Below are 12,666 nucleotides of genomic sequence, written 5' to 3' on the forward strand. Positions count from 1 at the left end.
TTCTTAAAGTAAGATGAAAAATCTAACCTGTTTTTAGATGAAATAATTCCAAAATAAGATTGGGGAACTTATTATGCGAGATCTGATTAACTCAAAATAATCAAAATAGTTCTTATAACAAGATCGTACTTCTTACATTTAGCCATTCAAGTCATTTTTATTTATTCCATTTTAAGGGTATTTCACTTAAATTCATGACAGTCTTAGCAGTAAAAACTGAATTTAAGATAAATATACTAATATTAGGATTGTTAAATTCTACAACTAAGCATTGCTAGCTTAAAAGATTCTCCTTTTGTGACCTGTAATTAGTAAAATACTCTAGATATGAGACCAGAGACTATCTTGAATCAAGTTGACGACACGTGTAGCATTGCAACAAGTTTTTTTTTTTCCCATTTCAACATTCAAACATTAAAACATCTCTTAAGATTCCACTTCCCCAAGACCTCAGGCACCAAAAAAATTTAAAAAAAAATTTTTAAAAAGTCTACGCATTTTGACTTACAGTGCTTACACAACGCCAAAGCAACAGTGCATTTTGGGGGCACTGACTATTCATGTATACGAGGGGTTTACTAGATCAGGCACAAAAAAACCCCAAACAAAAAAAAAAAACTGAACTTAACTCACAGCATTCCAAAAAGACCTCACTAAAAGGCCCTCCACTCACGCATAGCCTTTTTGAAGGCACTTGTCTGGTCTAGAGTATGTACAGCATCTAGAAGGAGCTCACTCTGAATGACTGAGAAAACAGTCGCAGTAAACTTAGGCCCACTTTACACGGGGACGGTCTGAAACAAAAACGCAAAAGTCCGTTTTCATTCTCATTTTTTTCCGTGTCTACACGACCGTTTTCAAGGAGGAAATCTGCGTCTATACGGTGATGCATAAATGTGTGGAATCCAATTGGATGTGCATGCCAGGCGGCTAAGTGGTGCTGTGAAAGACCTCCGCTATGTCTGCACGCATGCGCAACGTCTTCCGTCTTGTCTGATCTGCACATCTGCGCCGCGAAAACTTTGACTACTCTGGCTATGGTAAGTAAGAAAGTAAGTAAAAAAGTAAGAGCATACTATACCCGCCTCTGTTCATTAACGGTATATGTGCAGATTTGGTATAGATGTTCAAAGGACTCCTGGACGTTTATTAAAGCTGCCAGAGCAGCTTGAAGGTCCGTTGGATCGATGTAATCAGACATGCTCTTACTTTTTTACTTACTTTCTTACTTCCCGGGCTGGCATGTACAGTATATGACATGTATGACGTAAACGCGTACCCGACGGGGGCTGTTTTTAACTTATCCACTCTGGAAGGCATTTTCAAATTTTTTCCATTTGTCAGCCTCGGAAATGCCGTCCCCGTGTAGACGAAAGGCACTTCCGATAAAATATTTAGTCGTTTTTACCCGACAGCGTCCTCGTGTAAACGGGCCATTAGGATATGTAAGGTGGAGTTGAATTGTAATGAAAGATTCAAAGATTTCAGTAAAGTTCATTTATTCCCAAAACAAGCATACTTTGTTTTTTTTTCTTGAAACAAGATGAACCGCATTTGACAAATGTCCAAAATGTACTTACTTTTTTTAAAAAAAAACTTGTTTTATTTTCAAAGGTGCTCTAAATAAGACTTTTTCAAGACATTTTGTCTATACAAGATTTTCAAGATGGACTGTCTAAAAACTAGCCTTTCTAGCTAAATGAGGTTTTGCTTGTTGGGCAATTATGTCTTATAATAAGGGTGGCTAGATGTTTTGACTTGAAAATAGACAAATAAACTTCCTAAGATTTTTATTTTTTGCAGTGTGCAAGAGACAAGGCTGAAAACTGACATTGGATGCCTGTGATCTTCAGGCCCTCAGGAGACACTGCATTAAAAGCAGATAGGTGTCTGTAGTGGAAATCACTGTATGGGCTCAGAAACACTTCAGAAAACCATCGTCTGTGAAAACAGTTCATTACTGCATCCACAAATGCAAGTTAAAACCATACATAAATAATATCCAGAAACACCGCCACCTTCTCTGGGCCTGAACTCTTTTACGATGGACTGAGGTCTGATGAATCAAAATTAGAAATTCTTTTTAGAAATCATGGACACCACGTCCTCCAGGCTAAAGAGGAGAGCGACCATCCGGTTTATCAGTGCACAGTTCAAAAGTCAGCATCTGTGATGGTATGAGGGTGCATTAGTGCACATGACATGGACAGCTTGTACATCTGGGAAGACATCATTAATGCTGAATGATATATACATGTTTCAGAGCAATATGCTGCCATTCAGACAAAATCTTTTTCAGGGAAGGCCTTCCTTCTTTCAGCAAGACAATGCCAAACCGCTTTCTGCACGTATTAAAACTGCATGGCTCCGTAGTAAGAGTCCAGGTGCTAAACTGTCCTGCCTGCAGTCCAGACCTGTCTCCCATTTAAAACATTTGATGCATGATGAAGCACAAAATATGTCAAAGGAGCCCACAAACTGTTGAGCAAATTAAATTGTATATCTGGCAAGAACGAGACATTTCTTTTCCAAAATTACAGCAGTTGGTTTCCTCAGTTCCCAAATGTTTACAGAGCATTGTTAAAAGTAGAGGTGATGCAATACAGTGGTGAACATGCCCCTGTCCCAACTTTTTTGAAACCTGTTGCTGACATCAAATTCAAAATGAGCATATATTTTTCGAAAAACAATAAAATTTCTCAGTTTCAACATTTAACATGTTGTCTTTGTATTATTTTCAATGAAATATAGGTTTTCCATGATTTGCAAATTATTGCATTCTGTTTTTATTTACAGTACACAGTATCTAACTTTCCTAATTGGAACTGGGATTGTACAAGTCAGCCAGTGGCATTGATTTATATATATATATATATATATATATATATATATATATATATATATATATATATATATACACACACACACACCACTCATATTTTTCATACGCGTTACATCTGGGACATGGAGAGCCAAAACCGTGACATCTTTCTCTTTATGTCACTCGTGATGAAATCAATGAAGTTTTTGATCAATTTGGGTACTTTTTGTTTGTGAATGTGTTTATATAATAAAAAGAAAATCACATGTTGACTTGAAGATGAGAAGTTTATCTTCTCATGTTGAAAAACTCATATTTTTCATACAAAATACATCGTGGATCTGAGTGACCTATTTCACTCCGATGTCGTCACTCCTAGCGTTTTCCCGCTGACTAGATGCGCATTGTCAAAATGGCGAACCAGTTCAAAATTTCAAATATTTTGATTAACTTGCATGGGTTGGTGGGTTTTTTTTTTGTTTGTTGTGTTTTTTTGTGGACGAGTCTATATAATATAAAGAATATTACATGGTGGTGCGAGGATATGAAGTTTATCTTCTCATGTTGAAAATATTTTCACTCATTCACTTTGCTCACTCATGAATATATACATTCACCACACGAAGATAAACTTCACATCTTCACACAACCATGTAATCCGTGTAATATATATCCATCCATCCATTACCGCTTATCCTGTGCAGAGTTGCAGTCAAGCTGGAGCCTATCCCAGCTGACTATGGGCGAGAGGCGGGGTACACCCTGGACAAGTCGCCAGGTCATCACAGGGCTGACACATAGAGACAAACAAACATTCACATTCACACCTACGGTCAATTTAGAGCCACCAATTAACCTAACCGCATGTTTTTGAACTGCGGGGAAAACCGGAGCACCCGGAGGAAACCCACGCAGACACGAGGAGAACCTGCAAACTCCACACAGAAAGGCCCCCATCGGACACTGAGCTCGAACTCAGAACCTTCTTGCTGTGAGGCGATAGCGCTAACCACTACACCACCATGCCGCCCTAACATATATCCTCATATACATAATTAGTGTATATGTGTGTATAACAAGATTCAACAACATTTGACAGTATAGGTTAGTGTTCTAACTCATCAGAAATGGTGGCTCTAAAATTTAGCTATTTTATTGTTTGTTTTTTCATACATGTTAAAATGATGTAACTTCACTGACGCGTTCATCCTGCACTGCCCCTCCCCACACACACATCCTCTGTGAGCCCCTGTGCAGTGGAGGAAGGAGTTTGACGCTGGGGGTGCCAATTTTGCCCCAGGGTCAGGTCTGGGGGGAAATAGAGATGTAGCATTTAATGTCACAAACAATATCAGGGCCATATTGACAGGAAAAAGTTTTTTCTTTTTTTCTGGAGTGCCAGTTTGTCAGCTGGAGTTCAATCAGTTAGCTAGTAAGAAATAGTCAGACTGTACTTTTCAAATGGTTGACAATTCTTGTGTCCTGGCATGCAAAAATAAACTTCTGAAAAACAACAGCAAGTTGTTTTACCATCTTCCTCGAGATATTCAAAGAAGGAATCCATGGATTTACCTGTCGCTCATTGAGTTCATCCATTGCGGCTTGAGGAATCTTAGCCTACCTGTTCTAGGAAAATCATTCATTAATTAGATTGAAATCTTTACTGACGATTTATGCATTGGAAATAAACTAAGGCTTAATCAACAGTTTTTGAATAAAAGGCTGTTTGTCTGCTTACTACAACAGTTAGCCCAAATGTTTTTAGCCACAAAGCTAAAAACTAACAAAGCTCCTCTTACACACTGCAAAAAAAGATCTCTTGTTGAGAGAAAATATTTTTAATTTGGGTGAATTTATCCATTATTTCTTATTAGAAGTTTACTAGAACTCAAATATAAGATTATTTAGCTTACTTTGAGACGCTTTTACTAATTTCAAGCCTTAAATTTTCTTATTCTATTGGCAGATAATTTTGCTCATTTTAAGCATTCAATTCTAGAAAGAAGCAAAATTATCTGTCAATAGAATAAGAAAATTTAAGGCTTGAAATTAGTAAAAGCGTCTCAAAGTAAGCTAAATAATCTTATATTTGAGTTCTAGTAAACTTCTAATAAGAAATAATAGATAAATTCACCCATATTAAAGGTCCCATGGCATGGTGGTTTGTTGACGCTTTAAACGGGCTCGTGGAGGTTTCCGGATGTTATATCCGCAGCCTTTCTCGAAATGAACCCTCGGCACGTAGATATAGCCTCCTGGGAGAAAGCCCCATTTCAGCGCTTTTCCCAGTGCGTCGTTTTGCTAATGAGAAGCAGGAGGCGGGGAAGGGTAGAGGGTGGGGGCGGGTCTTATCATTAATATTCATGACATGTAAACATCTTACCTCTGATTGGCTGACAGCACTGTGACGCTACCTCCAGTGGGTCAGAACAAGCGGATGTGGGTGTCTTACTATGGCGAGAGAGAAGGAACAAACCGTGAAGGGAAAAATACCGCGCACTGACGTCATTAAGGTGCGACGCGCGGAAATAAAATAAATTCAACAAATGTTTGGGTTTTTACTGAACAAACAAACAAACAAACAAACAAATAAAATGAAAGAGTGACTTAAAAAAAGAATGTGGGTGTCTTTGTAAAAACTGTTTTGATTGGCTATTATGACAGAGCAGGCTGCATGTTTTTTGGTTTTGTAGCGCAGAGTACCTGGCTAACTGCAGGAAGCGGTTAGCTGCACAGCTAATGTAGCCATTGCAAGGCTAACATGGCACCGATTTTACAACACGGCAAAACGACTTAACAGTTATACACTTACTTGTTCGCTGTTTGTGGCTGATGCAGCGGGTATGCTTGGTACGGACCCAGGCTTCAGTGACAGTTGATGTGCAAAACCTGCCCTGTACTGTCCCAAGTTGTGGAAACATTCCTCAGGAAAATGCTTCCGACAAACATATACCGTCTTAGGTAGACTCGACGGCGTATTATTGAAGTAAATAAAATTAAGCCACTGCGTCTTCAGGGGCTCTCCCGTCGGCAGTAAAAACAGATTCTTTTCTGTGTTGTCACATCCATGTACAGCGCAATTTCCATGTTTCGCTCGCTTAGGTGATGCCATGTTGTGTCATCCCTCTATGGTCTCCTCACTACAACTGGGCGGGCAATTCATACAGTGGGTGGGAATCCAGAGGGGGGCGTGGGGATCATCTCCCTTGCTGACGTAGGCAAGGGAAGAGTTTATCAACGTGCCGTTTTGACACACCATTCTCAAATGTTGGGCATAGTTTGGTTTACACATTATGAAATTTCTAGCCACTGGGGTGACTTAAGAAGGTCAGAGGAACTCATTTTAACGTTAAAAAACCTCAAAGTGAACATTTCATGCCATGGGACCTTTAAAGATATTTTCTCTCAACAAGAGATCATTTTTTGCAGTGCAGTGCTTCATTTTGAAATTTCAATCACCAGTAACAGCAGAAATGTTTTTTGCTGTCAGGCTATAGGCTACTCTGAGTTGGAACAGAACAGTTTAGACAGAACTGTTGTTGTAAGATGTGGGTGGAATGACAGGAGACATGATGGATGGGATTCCACATGAAGGAAGCACATTGCATGATGGTTATTTGACAATCTAATCACAACCAGAAATTCTCTAACTCTGCCTGTCCCCTCTGTTTCCTACACCCTGCCCCTGTGTATGCACTCTCTCTAGGTTATGCCAGGGATTTTTTTTTGTTTGTTTGTTTTTTGCTACACTTGTTCATTTAGGGTGGCACGGTGGTGTAGTGGTTAGCGCTGTCACCTCACAGCAAGAAGGTCCTGGGTTCGAGCCCCGGGGCCGGCGAGGGCCTTTCTGTGTGGAGTTTGCATGTTCTCCCCGTGTCCGCGTGGGTTTCCTCCGGGTGCTCCGGTTTCCCCCACAGTCCAAAGACATGCAGGTTAGGTTAACTGGTGACTCTAAATTGACCGTAGGTGTGAATGGTTGTCTGTGTCTATGTGTCAGCCCTGTGATGACCTGGCGACTTGTCCAGGGTGTACCCCGCCTTTCGCCCGTAGTCAGCTGGGATAGGCTCCAGCTTGCCTGCGACCCTGTAGAAGGATAAAGCGGCTTGAGATAATGAGATGAGATGAGATGTTCATTTAAGCAAAGGTTACTAAACTGAGGACCTGGATTACTTCTATCACCAAAATATTTGGTATAATTATTTAACAGTTTAAAATAAAAAGAGCTACCACAATTTGTAAACCATTTTTTTTCTCTTTATTGATGTCTAGTTATAAATGGCTTTCTCTGCATCAATAGTCTTTTTTTTTATTGTACCATAAAGTGACTTGAATGGTATTTGAAATTCATTGTGTAAAGAGCGAACCTGAAAGGACTATCTGTAGTCCAAAACAGCAATGTTAATGATTTTGAAGAATGTTTCTTTGCATTTTATTTTATCATAAATGCATTTCCAACAGTGTGCATTATTGTAGAGAATGTATTAAAACCTGACATGGTACATGTTTCCACCAGGTGGAAGCATTGTATCAAATTGTAATGGTCTGTGCAATGTGTTGTGTTTCTTTTTTTTTTATATAAAAGCGTGATATAAAAGTAGTTTACTTATTTTTATAATTAATTCAACAATATAAAAATTGCACATATTTAGCTAAATGTATTGCTACAGGATCAGTATTCACTGTTATCATCGTGGCTTTTAAGATTAAATATACAGAAAAGCAATAGCTGATTTTATTTAATAGAACAAAGATTTATTATCATGAAATATTAAAAATAAACTTTTAGATTAAGTTATTCTATAAATATTTCTCTTGTTATTGGCTAAACTAAACTCCAAATGTCAGTAATATCTTTCCTTAAGGTCTTCTGGTACTGTAGCTTCACATGCGTGGGATATGTATGTGAAATATTCAGTATATTAAGTAGCATAGTGGATGATGATGATGATGATGATGATCGTGGATCAGTTCCATGCAGTAGGTTGGATAGTTTCCTACAACTAAGAATTACTGACTTGTACTTGATTTAATATACAGTGGTGCTTGAAAGTTTGTGAACCCTTTAGAATTTTCTATATTTCTGCATATGACCTAAAAGATCATCAGATTTTCACACAAGTTTTAAAAGTAGATAAAGAGAACCCAGTTAAACAAATGAGACAAAAACATTATACTTGGCCATTTATTTATTGAGGAAAAGGATCCAATATTGGCTCTAAATTGACCGTAGGTGTGAATGTGAGTGTGAATGGTTGTCTGTGTCTATGTGTCAGCCCTGCAATGACCTGGCAACTTGTCCAGGGTGTACCCCGCCTTTCGCCCGTAGTCAGCTGGGATAGGCTCCAGCTTGCCTGCGACCCTGTAGGATAGGATAAGCAGCTACAGATAATGGATGGATGGATCCAATATTACATATCTGTGAGTAGCAAAAGTATGTGAACCTTTGCTTTCAGTATCTGGTGTGACCCCTTGTGCAACAATAACTGCGACCAAACGTTTCCGGTAACTGTTGATCAGTCCTGCACACTGGCTTGGAGGAATTTTAGCCCATTCCTCTGTACAGAACAGCTTCAACTCTGGGATGTTGGTGGGTTTCCTCACATGAACTGCTCGCTTCAGGTCTTTCCACAACATTTCCATTGGATTAAGGTCAGGACTTTGACTTGGCCATTCTAAAACATTAACTTTATTCTTCTTTAACCATTCTTTGGTAGAACAACTTGCATACTTAGGGTCGTTGTCTTGCTGCATGACCTACCTTCTATTGAGATTCAGTTCATGGACAGATGTCCTGACATTTTCCTTTAGAATTTGCTGGTATAATTCAGAATTCATTGTTCCATCAATGATGGCAAGCCATCCTGGCCCAGATGCAGCAAAACAGGCCCAAACCATGATACTACCACCACCATGTTTCACAGGTGGGATAAGGTTCTTATGCTGGAATGCAGTGTTTTCCTTTCTCCAAACATAATGCTTCTCATTTAAACCAAAAAGGTCTATTTTGGTCTCATCCGTCCACAAAACATTTTTCCAATAGTCTTCTGGCTTGTTCATGTGATCTTTAGTAAACTGCAGACAAGCAGCAATGTTCTTTTTGGACAGCAGTGGCTTTCTCCTTGCAACCCTGCCATGCTCACCATTGTTGTTCAGTGTTCTCCTGATGGTGGACTCATGAACATTAGCCAATGTGAGAGAGGCCTTCAGTTGCTTAGAAGTTACCCTGGGATCCTTTGTGACCTCGCCGACTATTGCACGCCTTGCTCTTGGAGTGATCTTTATTGGTCGACCACTCCTGGGGAGGGTAACAATGGTCTTGAATTTCCTCCATTTGTACACAATCTGTCTGACTGTGGATTGGTGGAGTCTAAACTCTTTAGAGATGGTTTTGTAACCTTTTCCAGCCTGATAAGCATCAACAACGCTTTTTCTGAGGTCATCAGAAATCTCCTTTGTTCGTGCCATGATACACTTCCACAAACATGTGAAGATCAGACTTTGATAGATCCCTGTTCTTTAAATAAAACAGGGTGCCCACTCACACCTGATTGTCATCCCATTGATTGAAAACACCTGACTCTAATTTCACCTTCAAATTACCTGCTAATCCTAGACGTTCACATACTTTTGCCACCCGCAGGTATGTAATATTAGCTTATTTTCCTCAATAAATAAATGACCGAGTATAATATTTTGTCTCATTTGTTTAACTGGGTTCTCTTTATCTACTTTTAGGACTTGTGTGAAAATCTGATGATGTTTTAGGTCATATTTATGCAGAAATATAGAAAATTCTAAAGGGTTCACAAACTTTCAAGCACCACTGTAGTGTATGGCCTGGAAATGTTAGGTAACATACTGTACAAAAATGCTTTGCTTCAAAGGGTGTTTGCTAATTGTATTCATTATAGATGAATTATAGTTATTAAAATAAAAGAGAGTGCAGAAAGTATTATACCATGTACTTTATCTACAACCCATGGAGACTGAGACCACAGGCATAAGAAACTGTAAAGCTGCATTGTGTTTCAGTCCAGCTGAAAGCCTTCAGCCCTTCCTCTACTCATACCAATTGCCTTCCTCCAAAGTCCATTAGCAAGATGTCAGAAATGTCACTGTCAGAAATAGGGGTACAGTAGGAGTCCATTTCTGTTCCTCAAGGTACAGTCTACACTAATGTACCCCCTAGGGCTCATTATTGGACCAAAAGGTAACTATCTGTACCTTTTTGGGGCCAAAAAGGTACATACATATATGTTCCCAATCAGTATATAAAGGGTACTGCCCCAGTGACAAACCATTGTACCCCTAAAGGTACAATAATGTACTTTATTTTCTGAAAGTGTAGAGGCATGGGTAAATCAAGTCAATAAGTTACTGAAGAAAATCTACAACCCCGATTCCAAAAAAGTTGGGACAAAGTACACATTGTAAATAAAAACGGAATGCAATGATGTGGAAGCTTCAAAATTCCATATTTTATTCAGAATAGAACATAGATGACATATCAAATGTTTAAACTGAGAAAATGTATCATTTAAAGAGAAAAATTAGGTGATTTTAAATTTCATGACAACAACACATCTCAAAAAAGTTGGGACAAGGCCATGTTTACCACTGTGAGACATCCCCTTTTCTCTTTACAACAGTCTGTAAACGTCTGGGGACTGAGGAGACAAGTTGCTCAAGTTTAGGGATAGGAATGTTAACCCATTCTTGTCCAATGTAGGATTCTAGTTGCTCAGCTGTCTTAGGTCTTTTTTGTCGTATCTTCCGTTTTATGATGCACCAAATGTTTTCTATGGGTGAAAGCTCTGGACTGCAGGCTGGCCAGTTCAGTACCCGGACCCTTCTTCTACGCAGCCATGATGCTGTAATTGATGCAGTATGTGGTTTGGCATTGTCATGTTGGAAAATGCAAGGTCTTCCCTGAAAGAGACGTCGTCTGGATGGGAGCATATGTTGCTCTAGAACCTGGATATACCTTTCAGCATTGATGGTGTCTTTCCAGATGTGTAAGCTGCCCATGCCACACGCACTAATGCAACCCCATACCATCAGAGATGCAGGCTTCTGAACTGAGCGCTGATAACAACTTGGGTCGTCCTTCTCCTCTTTAGTCCGAATGACACGGCGTCCCTGATTTCCATAAAGAACTTCAAATTTTGATTCGTCTGACCACAGAACAGTTTTCTACTTTGCCACAGTCCATTTTAAATGAGCCTTGGCCCAGAGAAGACGTCTGCACTTCTGGATCATGTTTAGATACGGCTTCTTCTTTGAACTATAGAGTTTTAGCTGGCAACGGCGGATTGCACAGTGAATTGTGTTCACAGATAATGTTCTCTGGAAATATTCCTGAGCCCATTTTGTGATTTCCAATAAAGAAGCATGCCTGTATGTGATGCAGTGCCGTCTAAGAGCCCGAAGATCACGGGCACCCAGTATGGTTTTCCCGCCTTGACCCTTATGCACAGAGATTCTTCCAGATTCTCTGAATCTTTTGATGATATTATGCACTGTAGATGATGATATGTTCAAACTCTTTGCAATTTTACACTGTCGAACTCCTTTCTGATATTGCTCCACTTGGTGCAGAATTAGGGGGATTGGTGATCCTCTTCCCATCTTTGCCTCTGAGAACCGCTGCCACTCCAAGATGCTCTTTTTATACCCAGTCATGTTAATGACCTAATGAGTTGCAATTTGGTCCTCCAGCTGTTCCTTTTTTGTACCTTTAACTTTTACAGCCTCTTATTGCCCCTGTCCCAACTTTTTTTGAGATGTGTTGCTGTCATGAAATTTCAAATGAGCCAATATTTGGCATGAAATTTCAAAATGTCTCACTTTTGACATTTGATATGTTGTCTATGTTCCATTGTGACTACAATATCAGTTTTTGAGATTTGTAAATTATTGCATTCCGTTTTTATTTACAATTTGTACTTTGTCCCAACTTTTTTGGAATCGGGGTTGTATCTTTTATTCAGATTTACTGTTCTTCTTTTGTTGTTTATATAACTGAATAGCATTCAGTACACTGCACACACTGTAGAATTAGCATAATGCTCAGATGTAGCTATGCATAAGGAAAATATTGCTTTAAACATATAATAAAGAAATGTAAATATGTTGTCTTGCTTAAAACCTACCTAATGTGATAAGGATTTTGTGAAGAATCTCATTTTCAAATATTCTGTTGTAGGAAAAGTGGTTATATGGAAACAGATCGCAATGTTTCTTCAGAGATGACATTATTGCTGACTGGTCATAAACTCTTCTAGATAACCTTGTTGACAGTCAGTGTCCAAGAGGTCCTGTCTCCATCACTCTGTTGATTCTGAACAAACCGAATTCAATTAATCTCTGTGTCACAGAGCATGTTAAATCAACATGATCTATCAACATGCAAAAAAAAATGCTTGGAACTATTTTATAGAAGTGCATCTTGTAGTAGGACCACAAAGTAGAATTAGATTTTTGCATCCTTGAAAATATTTCATAACTGGGGAAAATAGAATCTATTTTGCTAAATCTAGTGAAACCCACAGTAAGAAAATGAGAGCAGGCTCTTTGGTCATTGATTTCTTTCACAGGATTAAAATGGAATCTTGAGGTTTGAAACCTCCTGAGCCACGTAAATGCATGTACACTCCTAACAGAGATGGATTATTGTCCTCCTCATCTCTCTTAGCCAGGTGATGGCTGCTTGACTCAGCTGCTTTAAAGAGGAAACGACATCACGAACCAAAAGCAGACGCTGTTGTTACTAGCTTTAATATTTAGAATAAAGCAAGGGAACACATTCAATTTGTAGGTCTGTATTGCAAAATTCATATTATTTT

Source organism: Neoarius graeffei, chromosome 8 (assembly GCF_027579695.1).
Source record: "Neoarius graeffei isolate fNeoGra1 chromosome 8, fNeoGra1.pri, whole genome shotgun sequence".
Lineage (NCBI taxonomy): Eukaryota > Metazoa > Chordata > Actinopteri > Siluriformes > Ariidae > Neoarius > Neoarius graeffei.